The 22,402-nt window shown below is 43.9% G+C and overlaps 1 long non-coding RNA gene across 3 annotated transcripts; it reads right to left on the minus strand.

Moving 5' to 3' along the window:
- Positions 1-264: 264 nt before the first annotated feature.
- On the minus strand, positions 265-22,401 carry LOC144071094 (uncharacterized). Of its 3 annotated transcripts, none has more exons than XR_013299548.1 (4): positions 22,286-22,401; positions 8,400-8,561; positions 4,065-4,100; positions 265-3,344 (listed from the first exon to the last, which is right to left on the minus strand). It is a non-coding gene; the product is annotated as an uncharacterized LOC144071094 (long non-coding RNA). The 3 variants fall into 3 exon arrangements; XR_013299547.1 differs by lacking the exon at positions 22,286-22,401 and adding an exon at positions 8,664-9,943; XR_013299546.1 differs by lacking the exon at positions 22,286-22,401 and having other exon boundaries at positions 8,400-9,943.
- Position 22,402: the final 1 nt, after the last annotated feature.

A 22,402-nucleotide genomic window follows, 5' to 3' on the forward strand; every position in this document is an offset into this window, starting at 1 on the left:
TTTTGGTACCTTCGCCTCGACTTCTTCTGCGTATTTCCCAGCCCCCGACTCCTTCGGCTGTCCCCACCGACCTACCTGCTTCGCTACATCCAAACACTGAAAACCCTCGTATTTTAATAAAGAGCTTGTAAGCATCTCCCCCCTACCCCATCCTTGTCAACATTTGGATCTGTTGGAATAATGATTAATACCCTTAAATCATTATTAGTAATATTTAATTAAAATTGGAAGACATCTTTCAACATAACTGCTTACACTTGCAAGGAGGCACCTTGTGACGTCGTCTTAGTCCCCAAGGCGTTCTGAATTGCAGTAACTAAATCATTGTATTTAATCGCGACACTCGAAAAACATGTTATGTAATCACAACTGTTGTCTTAGACAGTACAATAACACCCTAGAGCAGGGGTCTCAAACTCGCGGCCCGCGGGCCAACTGCGGCCCTCGGGACGATAATTTGCGGCCCCCGTCTTAATATGAAAGATTAATGTTCGTGCGGCCCGCAAGATTGATATGAATGACACTTGTTGTGTTCGGAGCTGAATGAACCAATCACGGTGAGGTATACGGCTCTGGAGGGCGGGACATCGGCCGGGCTGTCCAGTGCCTCGCTCACTCACTCATTCATTCCTCCTATCAGCTGGGCGGAGGAGAAGCCGTGAAGCCGATCACTCCGCTCTGCGCGCACACTCCTCCGCTGCTCTCAGCATAGAACTGAATGAGGCGCTATGATTCGTGATCCAGCCTGTGTCAGTGTCTGTAGCCATCTCCGCGAGTGAAACGGAGAAACGGAGAGTGAAAGTGCGCATGCGCCACAGACCCGCGCGACTGAAAGTGAAAGATCAACCCGAGACTCATTCCAAGTGGAAAAACATATTACAGAGCCCCAGAGATGTCTCTTTCAAAGCCTGCCGTGAAGAGAAAGGTCGGTGATGAGCACAGACAGTTTCAAGAAAAGTGGGGAGTGCAATATTTCTTTGTTGAACACAGGGGCACCCCGACGTGTCTCATTTGCACTGAAAAAGTTGCGGTGCACAAGGAATACAATTTGAAACGTCATTATACTACGAGACATGCTGAGGAGTATGAAAAATACCAGGGAGATGAGAGAGCCAACCAGGTTACCAGTCTTAAAACATGTCTTCTCAGGCAACAGGATTTCTTCAAGAAGGCTACCAATGACACTAATGCAGCAGTCGAAGTTAGCTACGCCGTTTGTGAGTTGATTGCTAAAGCAGGAAAGCCATTCACAGAAGGTGAATTTATCAAAAAGTGCATATTACAGGCTGCATATATTGTCTGTCCAGAAAAGAAAAGTCAGTTCAACCACATCAGCCTTTCTGCCAACACAGTGGCAGAGCGCATTTCTGACCTGTCAAGTGACATTTATGATCAACTGTGTGAGAAAGCACAATGTTTCAGTGTATATTCAGTGGCTCTTCATGAGACCACAGACATCACAGACACTGCCCAGCTCGCACTATATGTCCGTGGTGTTGATGACAATTTTGAAGTAATGGAGGAGTTGCTCACAGTAATTCCAATGCAAGGCCAGACCACCGCTAAGAAAAAATTTCACCAGCTGTGTGATGCCATTAAGAATGCCGGTTTGCCATGGAAGAGCTTTGTTGGAATAGCAACCGATGGAGCCCTATCAATGACAGTGAGGAAGAATGGACTGGTAGCACTTGTTCAAAAAAAACTGGAAGAGGAGGGTGTGGAGGAGGCCATCAGCAGGCCCTTTGCAGCAGATGCCTGAAGTTTGACAATGTGATGTCTGTCGTAGTGAAATGCATCAACCAAATCAGATCCAGGGGCTTAAAGCACAGAAGGTTCCGTGCTTTTTTTAGAGGAAATGGAGTCAGAATATGGGGATGTGCTCTTCACTGAGGTACGTTGGCTCAGCAGGGGAAACGTGTTGAAGAGATTTTTTGAGTTGAGAGCAGAAGTAAAAGACTTCATGGAGATAGACGGTGTTGCTGTTCCTGTGCTAAGTGATCCCAAATGGAGGAATTTGATCACAGATTTGCAGACTTCAAGACACACAAAGCCACATTTCACATTTTTGCGGACCCCTCCTCCTTTGATGTGCAAGATGCCCCTCCTGAGCTTCAAATGGAGCTCATTGACCTGCAGTGCAACTCTGCACTCAAAGTCAAGTTCAGGGAGGTGAGTGGAGAAGCAGACAAGCTTGGGCAATTTTTGAGAGAGTTGACCCCCAGCTTCCCTGAACTTTCCCGAATGTTCAAGCGGACCATGTGCCTTTTTGGGAGCACATACTTATGTGAGAAGCTCTTCTCCACCTTGAACTTCAATAAGTCCAAGTACAGGTCCAGACTTACTGATGAGCATCTTCAAGCTCTACTGAGGGTCTCCACTGCTTCCTCCCTCAAGCCAAATGTGACTCAGCTATGTGAGAAGAAGTGCTGCCAGGTCTCTATCAGCAAGGAGTAGGCAAGAGAAGCCGTGTTCAGAATATTTCATGTTCAATGTTCCATTCAAGTTCAGAAAGTTAAAGGTTAAAGAGCTGGTAATACAGACATTTGAAACGGAATAAAAATAGTTCATTTTCTCTACTTAGCCAGCCAATGTATATCTACTGTATGCTCATTATTATTATTTTATTTTTGTATTACTGATTGATTTATTTTTTATTCATCTTTAAGTTAATTTATTTAATTTATTATTTTTTGTTAAAAAATAAAGATATTTGATAACGTTGGAATGTTTTATCAGCGCTTTTCTTGTGGAAATCCTGATGCGGCCCAGTCTCACCCAGACTCGGCCTCTAGCGGCCCCCAGGTAAATTGAGTTTGAGACCCCTGCCCTAGAGATTTAGAAAAACAACTGTGTAAGACTTGCTGAATTGCAGAAGTAAGCATAAAGTTTGAACTGGCACCCAAACAACGGTGTGAGGAATTGCATAATATTGTCATTATAAGGTAAACAAAGCATTCTAAAGTAAACCAAGCAGTATTATAATGTAAACAAGCAGCCGTATTTTCAACCAATAATGCGATTATCGCAATCTGCTGCCGGAGTCCTGTCAAAACAGTCCTGTTGTGTTTTGCCGAAAAGCGTCCCGAAAACAATGTGTCCTCGAGCTGTGGGGCCTTGAGGAGACGATGGGGAGGAAAAAATGTCCATGGTCCCATGAATTAATTTATAGCCGTATTACTTATTAAAAATGCTTACAACACATATAGAACATTCCATAATAAATCCAACATTTCCCTCATTTTATTATATGTTTGTTATTCATTTTATGGCAAATCCAAGATGAGAGGGATATCTCCGTTGGCTGTTTTAATTTTACCCGCTTAGGCTCTACTCGTTCGGCAGGTCTGAAAAGGAGAAAACAAAATCATTTTTGCCCAATTCATCCTCGGAATTACCATGCTCCTGAAATTCACTGCTCCCCTCAGTACGTTTCATCAGCAGAGGATATAATTCATGCAATTTAGAAGTGGTTATAAGTCGGCTTATCAAGGATCTTAAGCAGGGAATAACACAACACCCACATAATGTCAAAATCGTAGCAAAAATGGGTACGGAAAATGCAACAGATTAGGCCAAATCTTTGTATCGTATGTACGAAGGCCTTATCCCACAAATCTGTCAAGCAGATAATAATTCTACTCCAGGATGCTTTTTTTATGTTGCGGTCTAGGGTCTGCAAGCCATCGTTGGCCCTGGTGTGGGACCCAGTGGGGGACGTGTTGTTGAGTGCAACATTTTCAAACATTGCATACGCCCCCTGCTCCTTCAAGAAGCATTTTGACCGCTGCACGATCCTGGAACGCCATCAGACTAGTGGCTGCCAGTTGTTCCTTTATCGCCACAAATCCCTGTTCAGTATAATTTCCGAGGTTTTGGACATTGTAATGCAGGTAATTTATGACATTTTTGTTTTGGGGTAGTTAAAAGAAAAATAGACTCCCAACCTGCTGCGACCTGATTAGCCAACTTATACTCATCTGGTACGCCCCGGGGATGCCAATCGCATCAATGTATGTTGGATCTCCCTCTCTCCATTCCGATCGACGCCGTCGGGAGGGACCCACCATCATACTGGATTTCAGGCAATTGTATCTCCTCCACTGTAGATGGAAAAACAGACACTGGTAAAAGCAGTGACCCCAAGGCACAAAGTCCTGCCGCGTTTCAGCAGGAGTCGGATAATTTATTTCCACCCCACCACCATCATAGGTCAGAACGTGGTACCAGGGTGTAGTCGGTTTTAGGACGGGATCAAACACAACATGTGTTGAAAAGTTAGCTTTGTCCTTTGCTCTTGGAACAGGGTATACATTATTTCAATTCTCACACTTTGGCTTACATCTTTTCCTTTACACAATCAGGGGTAATTTGCGCGGGTAATACTCTTAAGAGAGGTCGGCCCCATACATGTTATACAGGTTTGATTTATAATAGCTGCATTTTCCATCAACAATAACCAATTATTTCTTACCGCCTCCCGTTTGGGAACTCCCTGTTGCAGAAATGAATTCTCTGGTCATCTCAGATTTTAATTTTACTATGGCGGATCCGGGTGTTTCCATCTCTGACGATTTTCTTACCGTCTCCATAGACATGGTCATTGTTGTTGAGACACAAATGTAGAATTTTGTAAAAAGGGTCTTCTCCCCCTGCTCATGGACTTGGGAAAAACGTCAGACAAGGATCCACAAGTTAATTTGTCAGTCTGAATAATGATTTGTAATGCCCCCACCGTATGGGTTAATTTTATCAAAGGCCTCATGGTTTTTCGTGTGTCATCAAAACTTGCCAATCTAGACCAGTTTCTGCAACAAGGTTTCCCCAATCTGTTTTAGGACTGTTATGTACCACACATATTCTATATAAAATCCATATGTATCCTTTGAAATGGATATGTAGCTTTTGTAGCTTGATGTGTTTTGGCCATATATTCCTTTTTTGAGGCATGAAATTTACCATGACTCAAAATGGCAGCCCTCCTAGATAAGTCTTTTGTTTTTGTTTAGTCCCCCAGGTTCCCAAAATTTCCCATTGCAGAAATCAAAAAATTTCATTTGGCGAAATTATTTTCTTTTTGTTTCTGTCCTACTCTGCCACCGCCGTCCTCGAAAGGCTTATCAGCGATTTCAGAAATCTTCCACCTTGATATTAGAATATTGATATAGCTTGGTGGCTAGCCAATTAAAACACAAAAGACAGACACTCATCCACGCTCGCACTCATAATCAAGGAATTTAGAATGCTCCCCCAATCATCCATAATTTTGGTTTGTTGGAGTAAAACTAGAGTACCCGGAGAAAACCTATGAATTTTTTGAGAACACCAGGAATACTCCACACTCAGGAAGGTCTGGACCCACCCAGCATTAGTAGATCCTCAAACCGCAAGGTTGATGCCTGAAGAAACTAGGTAATTAATGTATTAGATTAACGTGCCACCTATCTAAAAATAGAAATTTGTTCAATTGCCACCGCCCCTTACCCCAGTCAGTCAGCATGTGGACTGCCATGCGAGTGGCTGTGATTAACTATCTATTCGCCAATAATGCAATAACGGAAAAGTTGTGACACATTGAAACACACACACACACACCCTTTAAGTATTTTAACCGTGTGTAAAAACTTTATCTCCATGTTCTGCATTAAGTTACACCCCCTTTCAATGCTATCAAATTTTGCCCATTCTAGTCAACCCATCTACTTAAAGCTCAAAGGTTGATATTTTATAATTTAGAGATGTTATTTTTTAAAGATAGAAATTATTACATCACTTGTTTGACACCATGAAAGACCCAACCAGAATTTGTTGTAGATATTTCCCTTTATCTAAGCTTGTTATTGCCAATCGTTATCACCGTAACATTTAGGTGTATTAACCCCATAATTGCAATGCAGTAAGTTTTGGCTAAATTCTTAATTTGTATGCCCCTAAAGCAATAGACAGTAACGTCCCAATAGTCATCAATATGACCTATACCAAAGCATAGTTCCCCCTTCAGGCCAAACAGGGAATGTCTTTTGTGCAATTAAAGACGCTCCATGTTTCTTCTAGGGAAACTATGCCTATCCTAAATCAATTATCTTATCTACCCCAGCCAGGTTCAATTTACCTAATAATTCAGACGAATGCCATGAAATTTCTCATGCCATTTCTGCATTGTTAATTCCATGTCTGATCTTTTTAACAACCAAATAACTCTTAATACCTACGACATAATTTGCAAATCACCCCATACTATGTTTACTTAAGATAAGAGCTATTTCCTATAGCTCTCTGTTACCACAATAAAAATCTACAATAATTAAATTAGAGAAATCAACCTTTTACTAGGCATTTCCTAATTACAATTTTCAATGCTTAATAAAGGACCCACAAATTGTCACCAATATGCCATTCATTTTTCTTTAACCAGCCAATCTCCTATATTAAAGTATTTTGAACAATCCAACCATTCAAAAACAGTATTAATATCGTTTTATCCTCCAAAACTAGCTCTCTTTAATTAAGAGCCCTTTGAACTTCACAAAACAAAAAATAAAATAATAATAATAGCATTATTCCCAATTCCAAAGCTTTTACCAAATCAATCTTTGCCAAACAGATTTTCTATCACCTCGAAAGACATTTCTGATTAAATCCAAAGAGAAAGTGCGAAGGTCATTGCGGAAACCCTGCTGCTTTTATTATGAAGTGTTTAACGGAAGCGCGCTCTTAGCCGCTAACTGTGACCTTCACGAATGCTGTGAAGCAGCTTATCAATGTTGACATTCCTATGCGACCTCTTTTTCTTTCTGCGCACAATATTTTCGTGCACAATTACAACGCTTTTTAGAGAAGACTTATTAATTCCTCTCCCGATATCCAACTATATCACAATATTTTGCCAAGACTCCATAATCACAATATGCTGCAAGCATAACTATATCATAGCAAAACCCATTTCTGCCCTCAAGTTTGCTTCAGTACCCCCAAGGCCAATTATTGTAATATTTTGCCAAGACCCCATAATCACAATATGCTGCAAGCATAACTATATCATAGCAAAAGCCATTTCTGCCCTGAAGTTTGCTTCAGCACCCCCAAGGCCAATTATTGTCCCCCAAAAATTTTAGTCGCTTGTGCGGTCCGCGCGCATAATATACTGAATGTCTAACACCGTCAAATCAGCCGCACCAAAACAGAGCGCTTCTCCCGCAGTCGACGCATTATTTGGCAAGTTTAGAGTATGACAAAAACGCAGTTTTGGCAACCCCGCTAAACATTTAATTGGCCGTTTTGTATTTCTGTTAACCAAAATATTCCCGCTAGCAGACGGGAACGAAACCAGGATAAGCCGCAATAAGCCATTTCATTCCAGTACATTGACAGTACATTTAGTTACTATTAACAAAGTATGCCTAGCACTTGGAAATAACCATTCTAATTGCCGTTTTACAAGCTTCAGCATCACACAAAAATTCCAATTGAATTCCATTCACAAAAAGTGTTATCTCTGGTTTAACCAAATCAAATGCCAGTGTTTCCATCAAATTTAGCTCAACATCCTCATGTTCAAAATCCTCTTTCAAATCATTTTGAGCAGGCCTGCCTTGTTTTTAGAGACCTTTTTGTACAGGCAATCACGCAATATATGCCCCACCCAATTTTCCACAAACCCAGCACATAGCATTTTTGAAAACCCGATTTCTGTTTAACCCCATTTGTTTTTTCCAACCCCTTGGCTAACATTCCTATTCTCTCCCCGTTAGCCGAGGAGGCTGCGCTAAACGGACCCATTTTATCACCCTTCTTTCTGTGGAACAAGCCGCCTCGCTTGTATCTCCCTTCACATATTATATATAGATTACTTCTATGCTTAGTGCGTATTTTATCCTGCAGGTTTTAATATTTCATGCATATTTAAGATGGCCAGCAAACCCATATTTGTTTATCCATACATTTAGGTGTTTAACCCTTGTAGCGCTTTGATTTGCAACAAATTTCCAATCTTTACACGGCAGACGCTGTTTCGGAACGTCATCCCTAGCCGCTTTGATATTCGAGCGGCCCATTTCGAAGGGAGTTCGCGTGCACTCAGTTATCAGTTAGTTAACTTTCTTTTCCGCCTTTTATCATCGGAACTACACACGCAACACACGTAACACAAATGTATACCCTAGCCTGATATACCGTCGGAGTTATATTTGTACTTTTCCGGAACACAGACACCCCGAACTGCCCTCAGTTTTATAGACTCATGCTCTGTCTCTTTACCTGGTAGAGACTAGTATGCCCAGGGTTTTAAAAATCGCCATCCCCAGGACGCGAGCCTTATTTCTCAAAATAAGGCCATCGCGTGTGATGCCCTTCGCGCATTTGGAACCCGTCATCAATATGCAGACATCACACATGGGACTCACCAGAAATGTCGATAGATGTTTCCAAGAGGATAGTTGTCAACCGACCAGAATGCAGGCGCTGCTGAGAAATAATCCAGCCTGGAAAAGGGATTCTCGCCGTGCATGGTCACTCCAGATATTGAACCGCAGCGTCTGGATTCCTTATCGGTGTGTTGACCCCGGCTACTCGAAGGACCAAATGTTGGAATAATGATTAATACCGTTAAATCATTATTAGTAATATTTAATTAAAATTGGAAGACATCTTTCAACATAACTGCTTACACTTGCAAGGAGGCACCTTGTGACGTCGTCTTAGTCCCCAAGGCATTCTGAATTGCAGTAACTGAATCATTGTATTTAATCGCGACACTCGAAAAACATGTTATGTAATCACAACAGTTGTCTTAGACAGTACAATAACACCCTAGATGTTTAGAAAAACAAGTCTGTAAGAATTGCTGAATTGCAGAAGTAAGCATAAAGTTTGAACTGGCACCCAAACAACGGTGTGAGGAATTGCATAATATTTTCATTATAAGGTAAACAAAGCATTCTAAAGTAAACCAAGCAGTATTATAATGTAAACAAGCAGCCGTATTTTCAAACAATAATGCGATTATCGCCATCTATTGTTGGAGTCCCGTCAAAACAGTCCCGTTGTGTTTTGCTGAAAAGCGTCCTGAAAACAATGTGTCCTCGAGCTGTGGGGCCTTGAGGAGACGATGGGGAGGAAAAAATGTCCATGGTCCCATGAATTAATTTATAGCCTTATTACTTATTAAAAATGCTTACAACACATATAGAACATTCCATAATAAATCCAACAGGATCCTTCCACCACTGCGATCCTAACAGTTTGGTAAAATATCAATCCAATGGCAATTGCTTTTGACGGCTTTTCAATATTTTCCTAATATGCGCAAAGAATATCTCTTCAAACTGGACAATACAATGACTCGTGAACACATTCATTCATGAACACACCCTTCTCCTTCTCACTCACACCGGAAATAATTTTATTGGATGCCATTATTGAAAAAACAAATAAGAAAGTTGCATTAACCACACTCGGAAAAACTCATGAAACTGAGTTACAACTGCCTGAAGGACGAGGGTCGAAGGCGCACGGAAAGTATCATGGAGATGCGGCTCCGCTAAAGCCAATGAGAAAGTAACTCCTCCTCTAAGGCATCGGATACTCCTGGACGCCTCCCTAATGAGGTGTTAGGGTTCAAGTCCACATCTAGGAGGCTGTGGGCCAACCCAGGATACGCTGGGGAGACTGTCTACCGGCTGGCCTGGGAATGCCTTCGGGAGAGCTGGATGAAGTGCTGGGGAGCTGCTACCACCGTGACCTGACCTCAAATAAACTGGAGAAAAAGAATCTCTCTCATCTCATTTTCTCAACCGCTTTATCCTCATTAGGGTTGTGGGGGTGCTGGAGCCTATCCCAGCTGACTCCAGGCCAGAGGAAGGGGACAACCCTGAATCGGTGGCCAGCCGATTGCAGGGCACAAGGAGACGGACAACCATGCACACCCAAACCCAGTGGCGGGCCGTCAGGGCCTTCAAGGCCTTCTCTGCTGGCCTAAGAAATATCTGAATCATATCATATTTTGTCCATCAATACTTATTATTCCAAATGGTCTGTTAGCTTCCTTTCATTGCTTTTCCCCCTGGTTGCACTGCTTCCAGATGTGTGTTTTCAAATTGAAGCATTTAACCAATCACATTTCAGCCATTATTTGTTGCCAGATCAGATCTGCCTCAAAGCCTTCACAATCAGTTCTGTGGGCTCTGCTGCATTAAACTAGACTGTTGCTTTTAACCAATCAGATTTCAAGTTGGCAACCCTACAATGCTTTTTCATATGCATTGGCATTTTGCTGGGTGGGATACGTCATTGCTTTCACCAACTATGATTGGCTAGTAGGCGGGCCAAAGCCATAGTGAGGCAGCCAGAGATCGCAAACTCCACCCACAATGGCCGACAGAGGCAAAAACAAATGGATTCTGTTGCAGATTTACTCACAAAGCTATTTTCCAGGCGGACTTTTCCAGGAAAAATGGACAGTATTAAGAAAGGGTGGTCAACTCCGAAGCTAGCAAGCCTGTTACAGCCGGGAAAATGGTGTGTGCGCCACTTTCAGTGCGCTAACTTAGCTGCACAAGCAAATATATTGTTGTGTTGATTTAAAGCCATTTTCAAGACGGACTATGCCGGAAATATGACAGGACAGGCTCGACTTTCATCATTAGCTTCGATGGCGATAGAAAAGAAGGAAGAAAGAAATGAGGATGGATATTGTGTACAGTTAAAAAGGATTTTTGGTGAGTATAATATGGCTATATTCCATAAATAATATTTCAATTGTGGGCCCGGTTCTGAGATCTGAAAAGCTCCAGTGTTTGTATTTAATCACTAAATGCCGCTAGGATGTGGATTTTACCCCATTTTACCTCAGTTTAATTTTTGCCGTTTCGCCATTGGCATCCATCGCTGTCTTTTCCCGGGAAAAATCACCTCCCTGGCCTGGTTGTAATGTCTCAAAAGCTCCAGCATTTGTATTCAATCAATAAATGCTGCTAGGAAGTGGATTTTACCTCATTTTAGTGCATTTTTTGCTGTTTCACGTATGGACGTATTTGGACGTATCGACGTTTATCACTGTCTTTTTACTGGGGAAATGATACTCCGGGCCCGGTTTTGATGTCTAAAAAGCTTCAGTATTTGTATTGAATCAATAAATGCTGTTTTCGGCTGGATTTTACCCAATTTTCGGGCAATGTTTGCCCATATCAGTGGCGGGTCGTCAGGGCCTTCAAGGCCTTCTCTGCTGGCCTAAGAAATATCTGAATCATGTTATATTTTGTTCATCAATACTTATTATTCCAAATGGTCTGTTAGCTTCCTTTCATTGCTTTTCCCCCTGGTTGCACTGCTTCCAGATGTGTGTTTTCATATTAACCAATCACATTTCAGCCATTATTTGTTGCCAGATCAGATCTGCCTCAAAGCCTTCACAATTAGTTCTGCGGGCTCTGCTGCATTAAACTAGATTGTTGCTTTTAACAAATCAGATTTCGAGTTGGCAACCCCACAATCTTTTTTCACATCCATTAGCATTTTGCTGGCTGGGATACGTCATTGCTTTCACCCTCTATTATTGGCTTGCTAGAGAAGACGGGCCAAAGCCAGAATGAGGCAGCCAGTCTAGCAAACTCCACCCACAATGGCCAACGCAGGAAAGCAAATGGATTCAGTTGCAGATTTGCTGGCAAAGCCATTTTCCACACGGACTATTCCAGAAAAAACGGACATCATTAAGAAAGGGCGGTCAACTCCGAAGCTAGCAACCCTGTTATAGCCGGGAAAAGGGTGTGTTCGGACCTTTCAGTGCGCTAACTACGAGCGCTATCCTTGGCTCACGGGCTCCGATGAACACAGCAAATTATATTGCTGGGAGTGCTTGTTATTTGCCACCGATCGACATGGTTTTTGGAGCAACACTGGATTTGCAAATTTGTCTTGTTTAACCAAAGCAGCAACGAGACACCAAAGCTCTGCCGGACACTTACAAGCAACGGTCCGCTCCAAAACTTTTGGAGATACTCAAGTGGAGTTACAATTAAACAAGCAAGTGCGCAGGGAAACGGAGCGCCACAACGAAAAGGTAAAGAAAAATAGGGAAATCTTAAAAAGTTTGATAGACTGCGTCATTTTTTTGGGCAAGCAGGAACTTTCATTTCGGGGACACGATGAAAGCGCGGCCTCCCCAAACAAAGGAAATTATGTGGAACTTATTTCTCTTTTTGCTGAGAAAAACCCGGATTTACATTACCACCTGTCCACTTATAAAGTATTTAGTGGCACGTCGGGCAAAATACAAAACGACCTGATCACTGCTATTAATCAAATGATGGAGGAAGAGATCAGAAGTGAAATAAAAAAAGTAGTTTGTCTCTGTAATGGTGGATGAGACGACAGACGCGAGTAATGCAGCACAGCTCGCACTGGTTCTGCGTTACGTCACGGGCAAAGGTGTCAAGGAGCGGTTTGTCAGATTTGAAAATGTTACCAGTGGGAAGCGAGCCGATGACATTGCAGGTCTCATCATTCAATTTTTGGTGGAAAATGAATGTCTGGGTAAAGTTGTGGCACAGTGTTATGACGGTGCACCGGTCATCTCTTCTGGATTAAATGGGGTGCAGGCTAAAGTTAAGGAGAGAGCACTGCTAGCTTTATTCATACACTGCTATGCCCATCGGCTCAATTTAGTACTGACTCAGGGGGCCTCAAAGCTTAAAGAATGCAAGATATTTTTTGCTCACCTGAATGGCTTTGCTGCATTTTTTTCGAGATCGCCTCGACGCACACAGCTGCTGGACGAAATCTGCCAGCGGCGTCTGCCCCGTGTGGCACCAACACGGTGGCAGTACGCATCCAGGGTGGTCAATACAGTATTTGAAAAGAGAGGTGCTCTAAAGGAACTGTTTCATCACATCCTGGAGCATCATGTCGAGTACGACGAGGAGTCTGTGCGGTGTGCTGATGGATTTAAAGCACGTCTGGATGATTTTGAATTTTGTTTTTTGCTTCACACATTTAATGGCATTTTTGAGCATTCAGACGTGCTTTTTTCAATACTACAGAACCACAAACTGGATGTAAAGTTTTGTCTTGCAAGAGTAAAGGAGTTTTGTGACACAGTTGAACGCGAGAGGAGTCGATATGAGGAAATCTACGAGGCCACCGAACGCAGTGCGGGTGCTCCAAGCGCACGAAGAGGTCAAGCGCAAAATTCTCGCGTGCATTACCAACAACTTCACGACAGGATTCTGAGATGTTTCAGGAATATCAGGAAGCTTTCCTACATGCAGCCTTCTCCACTTTAACGCAGAGCCACGGAACACTTTTCGATCTGCCTCGGCTAAGAGCAGAACTGATTGTTATGTATGCCATGGATGATTTTGCAGGAAAATCTTCCACTGATCTCCTTGACTTCCTTCAGCAGAAAAATATGAGTGAGAGCATGGGGCAGCTGTACACATTAGTGTGTTTGGGAGTGGCCGGTCCGGCGGGCCTCCCCGTTGGTGCTTTAGGTGCTGGCCAAGCCCCCTGCCCTTAACAGATAACGGAACTTTAGAATGGTCGTCGGGTACCTTACCCTGGCTGTTCGGGGGGCCGCCTGTCCCCTCGGTCGGGAGGGCAGGAGGGTCGCTCTCGCCGTCGTCGGCCCCCTGGTGCAGGGGCGCCGGTGAGTCACTCTCGCCGTCGCCGGCCCCCTCGCGCAGGGGCGCCGGCGAGTCACTCTCGCTGTCGCCGGCCCCCTTGCCCAGGGGCGCCGGTGAGTCACTCTCGCCGTCGCCGGAGAGTCACTTTCGCCGTCGCCGGCCCCCTCGCCCAGGGGCGCCGGAGAGTCACTCTCTCCCTCGCCGGCCCCCTCTTCCAGGGGCGCCGGAGAGTCACTCTCTCCCTCGCCGGCCCCCTCGTCCAGGGGCGCCGGAGAGTCGCTCTCTCCCTCGCCGGCCCCCTCGTCCAGGGGCGCCGGAGAGTCGCTCTCTCCCTCGCCGGCCCCCTCGTCCAGGGGCGCCGGAGAGTCGCTCTCTCCCTCGCCGGCCCCCTCGTCCAGGGGCGCCGGAGAGTCGCTCTCTCCCTCGCCGGCCCCCTCGTCCAGGGGCGCCGGGGAGTTTTTCTCTCCCTCGCCGGCCCCCTCGTCCAGGGGCGCCGGGGAGTCGCTCTCTCCCTCGCCGGCCCCCTCGTCCGGGGGCACCGGGGAGTCGCTCTCTCCCTCGCCGGCCCCCTCGTCCAGGGGCGCCGGGGAGTTTTTCTCTCCCTCGCCGGCCCCCTCGTCCAGGGGCGCCGGGGAGTCGCTCTCTCCCTCGCCGGCCCCCTCGTCCAGGGCGCCGGGGAGTCGCTCTTGCCTTCGCCGAACTCCTCGTCCAGGGGCCCCGGCGCGTCACCGCCTCTTCCGGGCGGGCAAGAGCTGGGCGGGAGAGCGCTGGGCGGGAGAGCGCTGGGCGGGAGAGCGCTGGGCGGGAGAGCGCTGGGCGGGAGAGAGCTGGGCGGGAGAGAGCTGGGCGGGAGAGAGCTGGGCGGGAAAGGGGTGGGCTCGAGGAAATCAGCCGGGGTGAGGCGGAAATCGGGCCGGCCGAAACCGGCAAGGATGAAATTTATCAGTCTGGGACTTGGATGCCTGGGACTTGGCAGACTGGGACTCGGCAGACTGGAACTCGGCAGACTGGAACTCGGCACGTGGTGGCCCATCGTAGCTGGCCAGACGACCAGGTGAAAGACCTCGCTGCTGCGCCTCCCCAAAAAGACAAGACGGGCGGTGTTCGAAACTCCTACCGGAGCCCCCCCGCCGGCCGCCACGTGGTGGTCCCTTGTAGATGGCCCACCCACCTGGCAGATTATGGTCGGCGTAATCAGAGGAGTATTGGTGAACGTCCTCCGATGGAGTGTATCGGAGTCCGAACCGGCTAGGAAAATCACTGTCCGAGTCCGAATCTCCAGCATATAAATCAATTAGCTCCCGGTCTTCCTCACCTTCAGAAAAGTCAGAGTCCCAACGGACAAAGATTTGGCGTTCCAATGGGGCCGAGGGAGGCTGGGGATTCTCCCTCCATTGAGAAAAAAACTCGCTGGAGTCTGAGTTCAAATAACTGGGGCGATGAACCGAGGGTGTCGGAGCCTTGGAATTATGATTTAGCTGTGCTGGCCGTCCGGTGCGACGGGTTGAGCGGAGGGTGGGTTTAAAGGTGGATGGAGGCTCAGTACTACCTCTTAGTCGAGACTCCTGCGTTGCCCAAACGTCTTTGAGGTGCCCACGCCAAGTGTCCATTATAGACTCCCTAATAGACTCTGTGGGGCCTCTGAGTGAATCCATGTCGTCGCGGGGCTTCAACGAGGGTGGCTGGCGTCGATTAGCGCGTCGGCGCGAGCGTGGGTAGCCTCCCGCTGGGTCCATTATGGCCGGATCGTTCTGTTACGATCACGCTGCGTCGCTAGCGCGATCGGGGGCATCTGTTACGGTCGCGCCTCGTTGTGTGACGCGACCGTGGATGTAGGTGGGCCCAAATGCAGGAAGCAGGAGAGGACGAGGCATTCAGCGTGATACGGAGTCTTTTAATGAATCACCCATGGCGTGGAAACAAACATGGCCGCATGCGGCGCGCATACGGACAGAGGCAACAGAATAACGACAGCTAGCGACCGCTAGCAACAGCTAGCGACCGCTAACAACAGTCAACGATAGTCAACGATAGTGAACGATCCGGCGACGTGTAATGACACGTCGCTACTTAAATACAGGAAACGAAAGCAATCAGTGGATCGGCTACAGCCGGTATGCGTCGACGGCAACCCAGGAGGGCCAAAAGGGCCACTCCTGACAATATATATATATATATATATATATATATATATATATATATATATATATATATATATATATATATATATATATATATATATATATATATATATATATATATATAGTTTGAGATTTCGTCATAGCGACTATCACCATAACAAAACCCCATGGAAACAACTCTGACCCTGACAATAAGATGGAACCCAACATTGTTGGCAAAATCGCCCACTTAGCCAAACTCTTTTTGTGAGATACAGAAGATGACGACAGATTTGTAGATGTTTGAATGCTTTGATTTATATTACCGCAAATACTGATTACGTCAATAAAACACAATCAAATGCAGTTTTGTCTCTGTTGCCTTTTTAAAACATAAGCTATCATGCATGCTAGCACGACCATTGCAGCGTGTCCATTGAGACGAAGCACCTTTTCTATGGGCAACAAAACAGAAATTGCATCCGCGATTGCAACAGCACCCTTTCAGTTGTTGCGCCCAATAGGCATGAATAAGAATGGATGGATGTATCCCTGAAATTGTATTACTTCAATAATAAGCATCTCCAAATAAGTAATTAATGTCTAAGAATGCATTTACAAGGTATGACATCACACATGTACCCAACATTGACTTGAAATGCATGCATGGGTAAATGGTTAAATATAAGAATTCTTTACCTTCTGCTTATCTGTCTTTGTGTCACTTTTCTTTCATTGTCGTATTCTCGCATCTTGTCTGTGTCAGTTCATCTAGGATGGTGATGTCTATGGTCGATATTTAGTGAGGTGACAAAAGGTGACACCAACTTTCTTTGCAAACATCCAATCAAAGAGCTGATGACTCCAAGTGCACCTCTGACCCTTTTCCATCCTTGAGTGAAAATGTCTGTGTCTCTACAGTGTAATTACGATGTCAATATGTGTGTTGTTTGCAGGGGTGGCCTCTTGTGGATTTGAAAAGGTGCCTTGAAGCGTACTGTAGAAAGGCGGCATCCCGGTGAACAATACATAGTGAAATAATGTACCACCACACAGACACACACACACATACACATGCACACACGCTTTCACACATGCAAACACCAGACAAGCACTCTCATAAAATCAACTTTGAATCTTGCAATGTGTGATTGAATGAAGTTTCATGCCTTTTCTCTCACGCAGTTTACTTTTTTCTTAACCTTTTTACAGACATGCAAATTTTAATTTGTCACTACTCATTTATATAAAATAAACTAAAGGCATGGAGTGTGTGTGGTTTAATTTAAAATGTTAGTGAACAAGAAATTCTTAAACAACCGTCAGCACCTGAACTATGGTGCTGGTAATGACAATGTGATAATGGCTAGTCTATTGGGCTTTTTTGTCAGCTGAGGGACGTGTATTCTGGTGCCATGAACAATGAGAGGTAGTTGTTTGCAGTTGTGGCCTCTGTATACACACTTGATGTTAGAGTTAACATGATCCAGAGTTTTATCCTCCCTTGTTGCAGATTTCACTTGCTGGTAAAATTTCAGCAAAACAGTTTTGAGATTTGCCAAATTGAAATCTTCTGCAATGATGCGCGCCACTTGGGTAGGAGTGCTGGTGATTTTTTATGGTGTCCACTAGTAGAGAGAGCTGTTCTTACGCTGGAAATCCCACTATATGTAAACAGCAGTGATGATAATGATTGCTAGCTCTCTGGGCAGAAAGAAGGGTCTGCATCTCATCAACATTTATTCCAGGTCCAGGGAACAGTGTCTATCACAAACCGTGCTATTGTTACACCATCCCTCATTCATATAGATGCAAAGCCCACTGCTGATCTCAGAGAGGGCCCTGCCCTCAAGGCACGTCCACTTTTAAGATTATATGCAAATGAACAAGTGGGTGTAACTCAAGTCATCTCCTGTTCCAAGGAGATGAGTTGAGAACAAAAAGGTGTGAACTCCCCTTGCTCATCACAATAGCCAGGAACTTTTGGGCCCCTACTGCTTGGGTAAATGAATTAGTTATGTAAAAGCGTAAATTCCACAGACTTTCTGTTTCCAAACCAAAAGATAGCTAAGAACCTACATATATATACACATTGTTTTAAAGCAATGAAAGAATACATGTGATTATAAGAGAGATTTCTCTTCAAGATGTAGATGCCTGGCAGGAGTGTTTTGACTGGCTGTTTTCCGAGCTTAGTCAACAGGCCTTCTCTGCAGGCATGCTTTTGCTTCCACTCCTGACACCACCGGCCAGACCCAATAATCCCTGAAGGGCCCCGCTGGTCTCGCTATCTCATCCGGAATGTTGTGCGAGCGATGGAAGGCAGTACAAACTGTAGATCGCAGCTGGAAACCGATGTTTAATAAGTCTATAGGGTTATATTTGATGTTAAAGTCCAGTTTTGGCAAACAACTTTGGAAAACAAGTGGGAGAGCTTTAAGTTAATGCATAATAACGCGGTGCCATCTTCATTGATCCTTTAAAGCATAGGTGTCAAACTCATTCCAGAAAGGGCCAAGTGGGTGCAGGTTTTCGTTCCAACCTACCAAGACAACACCTTTTCACCAATCTGTTCTCTTACAACTGTAATCAGTTAATTGCAGTCAGGTGCTGCTTCTTCCAGCAGACCTCCTCATTGGCCTAACTGTCTGCACTGTTTCAGTAGGGAGGAAAACCTGGAATGAGTTTGACATTCATTCATTCATTTTCTGAACCGCTTTATTTTCACTAGGGTCGTGGGGGTGCTGGAGCTTATCCCAGCTCACTTCAGGCCAGAGGCGGGGGACACCCTGAACCGGTGGACAGCCGATCAAAGGGCATGAGGAGACACACACTCACACTCATACCTAGGGGCAATTTAGAGTGTCCAATCAGCCTACCATGCATGTTTTTGGAATGTGGGAGGAAACCAGAGTACCCGGAGAAAACCCACGCAGACCTGAGGAGAATATGCAAATTCCACACAGGTGGACCGACCTGGATTTGAACCCAGGGCCCCAGAGATGTGAGGCTGACGTGCTAGCCACTCAAGCCGCCGGGCCGCCTCAGTTTGACACCTGTGATTTAAAGTAAAGATACTACAAATCGTGGTGCATCAGGTAATGCAGACTGATCTTAAGTGATCTTAAGTTTTATTTTATTCAATCATGAGTATGTTTGAACATAAACACAGGAATAAATGTATTTCCTTTAAAAACTACTTGTTGGTGGTATGATTGAGTGTGTGATTGGTTGTTTCTCTCTCTGTGTGCCCTATGGCTGAATGGCGACCAATCTAGGGTGTACTGCTGGGATAGGGTCCAGCAACCCCCGCAACACTTGCGAGGATGCGAGGTATGCAAGATGAATCAATGCATCACAAAGGGCCTCAGATATAATATTAAGAGTTGACATTTTACAAGAGTCAGTGAGTTATTCAATTTATCTCTGGAGCTACTTTCGCACTTAGCAGTCAGGTTGAAAATAGAGGAAATTGCTTATCAATATTTTTTTAATCTATTAAATATGCCATACATATACAAATAATGCTCAACACATACATCATAAAGAGCCTCTCATAAGATACTGAAAGTTGAAAATTCAAAAAGATGTTGCTATTAACCAGCTTCCGCCTACCTCCCCTGTCTACAATCTACAACTCCATAGGAAAGGAGGAAAAGCATCACAAAACACGATACAAACAAAAATTATATTTAGTCAGTTACATGCTGCCATCTCTTGGCAGCTTGAAGAAATAACCCCCATCTAGCTATTGAATGTTGAGTTGAGAAAAATCATATTATATATACGTATGTATATGTATGTATATATATATATATATATATATATATATATATATATATATATATATATATATATATATATATGTGTATATATATATATATATATATATATATATATATATATATATATATATATATATATATATATGTGTATATATATATATATATATATATATATATATATATATATATATATATATATATATATATTTTATTTATTTTTTTTTCTGGAAAAGTCCGTCTGGAAAATAGCTTCAGGGTGTCCCCCGCCTCTGGCCTGAAGTGAGCTGGGATAAGCTCCAGCACCCCCACGACCCTAGTGAAAATAAAGCGGTTCAGAAAATGAATGAATGAATGTCAAACTCATTCCAGGTTTTCCTCCCTACTGAAACAGTGCAGACAGTTAGGCCAATGAGGAGGTCTTCTGGAAGAAGCAGCACCTGACTGCAATTAACTGATAACAGTTGTAAGAGAACAGATTGGTGAAAAGGTGTTGTCTTGGTAGGTATATATATATATATATATATATATATATATATATATATATATATATATATATATATATATATATATATATATATATATATATATATATATATATATATATATATCAGTGGCGGGCCTTCATTGCCTTCTCTGCTGGCCTAAGAAATATCTGAATCATTATATTATATTTTGTCCATCAATACTTATTAAATAATTCCAACTTTTCTGTTAGCTTCCTTTAATTGCTTTTCCCCCTGGTTGCACTGCTTCCAGATGTGTGTTTTCATATTGAAGCATTTAACCAATCACATTTCAGCCATTATTTGTTGCCAGTGTCAGAAATCTGCCTCAAGGCCTTCACAATCAGTTCTGCGGGCTCTGCTGCATTAAACAAGCGTCGATAAGACTGTTGCTTTAACCAATCAGAATTCGATTTGGTGACACCAAGGCCATTTCGCTGGCGTAGGGAGACGTCATCGCTTTCACCAACTATGATTGGCTAGTAGGCGGACCAAAGCCGAAGTGAGCCAGCCAGAGATCGCAAACTCATCCCACTATGGCCGACGGAGGAAAACAAATGGATTTGGTTGCAGATTTGCTCACAAAGCTATTTTCCAGACGGACTTTTCCAGAAAAAAATTGACATCATTAAGAAAGGGTGGTCAACTCCGAAGCTAGCAAGCCTGTTACAGTCGGGAAAAGGGTGTGTGCGCAACTTTTAGTGCGCTAACTACGAGACAGCTGCAAAAGCAAATATATTGTTGCGTTGATTTAAAGCCATTTTCAAGACAGACTATGCCAGAAATATGACAGGACAGGCTCGACTTTCATCATTAGCTTTGATGGCGATAGAAAAGAAGGAAGAAAGAAAGTAGGATGGATATTGTGTACAGTTAAAAAGAATTTTTGGTGAGTAAAATATGGCTATATTTCTAAATAATATTTCAATTGTGGGCCCAGTTCTGATATCTGAAAAGCTCCAGTGTTTGTATTTAAGCTCCAGTGTTTGTATTTAATCACTAAATGCTGCTAGGAAGTGGATTTTACCCCATTTTAGTGCAATATTTGCCGTGTATAGACGTATATGGACGTATCAACGTTCGTCACTGTCTTTTTCCCGGGGAAATGATACTCCGGGCCCGGTTCTGATGTCTAAAAAGCTCCAGTATTTGTATTTAATCAATAACTTACACTTATTTAGGTCTTTTGCCGATTAAACGTAGCTTATGGAGAAGCACCATCAATTTCGTCACACGCAGTCTCTGCGTGTGATGACATGTAGGCTTTTTTGTGTTGTGGTAATGACGACATGGCCTATGTCCGATTATTATTATTATTATTTGTATTTAATCCATGAATGCTGTTTTCGGCTGGATTTTACCCATTTTCGGGCAATGTTTGCCCGTACGCCATTGACGTTCATCGCTGTCTTTTCCCGGGAAAATCACCCGCCTAGCCCGGTTGTAATGTCTGAAAAGCACCAGTATTTGTATTTAATCATTAAATGCTGCTAGGAAGTGGATTTTACCCAATTTTAGTGCATTTTTTTGCCGTTTTGCGTATGGACGTATCGACGTTCATCCCTGTCTTTTTCCCGGGGAAATGATACTCCGGTCCCGGTTCTGATGTCTAAAAAGCTCCAGTATTTGTATTTAATCCATGAATGCTGTTTTCGGCTGGATTTTACCCATTTTCGGGCAATGTTTGCCCGTACGCCATTGACGTTCATCGCTGTCTTTTCTTGGGAAAATCACCATAAGAGTGTTGCAACTCTCTTTCTACATGGCTCTGGCCTTCGTCAAGAAATCGTCCCTTTCTCTAGTCCAGTGGTTCTTAACCTTGCTGGAGCTACCGATTCCCACCGGTTTTATATGTGCATTCACCGAACCCCACCAGTTTCATATGGGCATTCACTGAACCCTACTTTGGTGTAAAATAAAACATGCTTTTTTTCATATTCAAGATACTGCGTACTATATAAATTCCCCTCAGCACTGATTGGCCCAGCAATGTCACGTGATCATCTGCAGCAAGTGATGGTCAAGCGGGGCTTTATTGTGAATATACATGATGATTCGACGTGTCTTGACCTCCTCGGCACAGTCTCCACCGAACCCATGAGACGACTCTCCGAACACCTAGGGTTCGGTCGAGCCCAGGTTAAGAACCACTGCTCTAGTCTAAAGAGTCAAGATTTTTCACTCTCTCTGAATCTTGTTAGCTGATTGGCCATTGACGTCATACCCACCTTCATGTAGAAGCACTATTGTAGCAAAATTACCTGAAAATGCCCGCCGCAAAAAGTCCGGACCAAATAAACGAACTATGGACTTTCCTGGTTTAAATTCCTCCTGAAAAGGAAACCCACCAAAAAACATCGGACTTTTAGACTGATAGC

This window comes from Stigmatopora argus, chromosome 3 (genome assembly GCF_051989625.1).
Source record: "Stigmatopora argus isolate UIUO_Sarg chromosome 3, RoL_Sarg_1.0, whole genome shotgun sequence".
Taxonomy (NCBI): domain Eukaryota; kingdom Metazoa; phylum Chordata; class Actinopteri; order Syngnathiformes; family Syngnathidae; genus Stigmatopora; species Stigmatopora argus.